The sequence below is a fragment of the Penaeus japonicus genome, unplaced genomic scaffold (genome assembly GCF_977035675.1).
Source record: "Penaeus japonicus unplaced genomic scaffold, GWHDUDI00000001_assembly GWHDUDI00000010, whole genome shotgun sequence".
NCBI lineage: Eukaryota > Metazoa > Arthropoda > Malacostraca > Decapoda > Penaeidae > Penaeus > Penaeus japonicus.
Genome location: NW_028234412.1, coordinates 9107389 through 9109888, shown reverse-complemented (window position 1 = coordinate 9109888; position 2500 = coordinate 9107389). Strand labels below are relative to the sequence as shown.

Genomic DNA, 2500 nt, shown 5'->3' with positions numbered 1-2500 from the left:
TACCAAGGTTTAAGATTGTTTTCTCCATTTTATTTTAGTTTTCTTCATTTTATTTTATCTTTTTATGTTTTTATGCCTGTGTGCTTATGTCATTTACACATATCTTGAACATATCCATTCCATCTTACATAACGAAACGAAATTTATTAGAAAAGAAAACATATCGAATCTGCATCAACAGTGACAGGTGATGCGCGCATTCCTATCAGATAACCACAAGTAGGAAGCTATTTGCAATGATTTGCAAAGTCAAGATGAACTGCAGAGTCAGTCTCATTCATCTCTTGTCGCTTTGTATTACATTCCTCTCCATAATTGCGATCATGCGCGAATTTAGTCATGAGTGTCTCTGCATGAACACATAACAAAGTGTGTGTGTTAGTCACACTCGTGAAGAATCATTTGATTATAGATATGACAGATTTGTAAGTGAATGATTATCTAAATGCATTTTATTTTAGCGATCGTCCTGATTATATACTTTTCTTTTTGTATCAGTTTGGTGTCTAAAAACTTCGACCATTTTAATTGCCTGAGATAGAAGAAATAACTTCATCAAAATTACATTCACGTAATCCTACTCTGGGAAGTTATTCATTTCCATTCATATATTTTCACTACAATATGAATGATAATATTGATGTTTAATATTGGGGATTGTAATAGTAGTAGTAATAATAATGATAATGATTATAACAATAATTATGATAACGACAATGATACCCATGTTAATGATGATAATCTTTACAATGATTGATGAGGATAAAGAATAAATGAGTAGATATATAGAAACATAGATGAATAGACAAATAACAAAAATATCAACAACAAAAATAACAACAATGAACATGATAGAAATGACAATAAAAATAAAATCAGAGTAATAGTGAAAATAATTTAAATAACAATGATCTGGTGAAGATGATGTTAGTGACACTAAAGAAATAGCAATAAAATAATAGTAATAATGATGATAATAATGATAATGACAGTTATGTTAATAAAACTAATGATTATGATAATAACAAAAATAGTAATGATGATAAAGATAGTATTAATAAGGATGATAATAGCGAAAGTAATGGTGACAATAGCAATGATGATGATAATAATAACAATAATAATAATAATAATAATAATAATAAAGATAATGATGATAGCAATAATAGCAATGAAAATACTACTACTAATGGTGATGATAAAGATCATGATAATGATAATGAAAATAACTTTCATGGCAATAATAATAATGATAACAATGATAATAATAATAATGAAAATGATGATAAAATTGATAATGATAATAATGATGACATCAATGATAATAGCAATAATGATAATGATGATTATAATTATTTTTATTATAAGTAACATAATTTTGTTTTCCTTCTTATCATCATTATTATCAGCATTATCATTATCAGCATTATTGTCATCTTTACCATCGTTATGATAATGATAATAATGATAATGATATTAATTTAATGATGATAATAACGATAATGATGAAAATGATAATAGTAATAATGATGATGATAACGATAATGATAAAGATGATAATGATAATGGTAATAATTGTAATAATAATGCTAATGATAAAAAGATGATAATGATGATAATAATAATCAAATTATATTGAAAAATGATAATAATAGTAATAATAAAGATAATAATGATAATAATAATAATAATAATAATAATGATAATAATAATAATGTTAATAATGATAATAATAATAATGTTATTAATAATAATAATAATAACCAAGAATAAGATCAAAGATTTTAATAACAATGGTAATAACAGAAACACTACCAAGGATGAGATATGAACAATAATAACAGTAATCTAACTTGGAAATGACATGACAGAAAAAGATACTTACTAGAAAAGTATGTTTCCTTCTTTATTCCACTTCCCTATTTTACATACGTATCTTCTTTTGTTCCTACAGTTTATTTGTTTGTTCCCTTGTAATCTCTTCATGCAATTCACTCTAAACTGCATAAAACTCTAATAACAGATATGGAAAATTTTGTTGTATTTGTAATATGTGTGATTCATTTTATGTTTTTATGCTTCTGTAGACAGTCTACAAATTATCTCGATGACCTTTTCACTTCGAAGAACCTTTGATTCTTGACCTGACTGGCCAATGGCCTTATTGTAGATTGTGTGTGTGTGTGTGTGTGTGATGACTCTGAGGAATACGACAACTCTACAAATTCTATCGTCATCTTTCAAGCAATTGAATATTCTAACAGTCATCAGATATCACGTCTATATTAATGATGTTTATAAGATCACAATGTCTCATCATTATTATCAGTCCATCAACCACTTTCTGCTATTGCCTTCCCGTTTTCCTTTTTTTTTTCTCCAGACCCCGAATGGATTGAATAATAAGTTCTAATACCCCACCATGAACAGTGTTATTAAGTGTTGTTATAGTATCAAAACATATCGACAGCTAAGGACAGAAGAACCTTTATGGCCTATA

At 26.5% G+C, this 2500-nt stretch overlaps 1 protein-coding gene across 1 annotated transcript in view; it reads right to left on the bottom strand.

The window, feature by feature from the left end:
* LOC122261282 (uncharacterized) overlaps window positions 1-2500 on the bottom strand; it is a 9583-nt gene that overhangs the window by 6410 nt on the left and 673 nt on the right. The gene's annotated exons all lie outside the window — the stretch shown is intronic.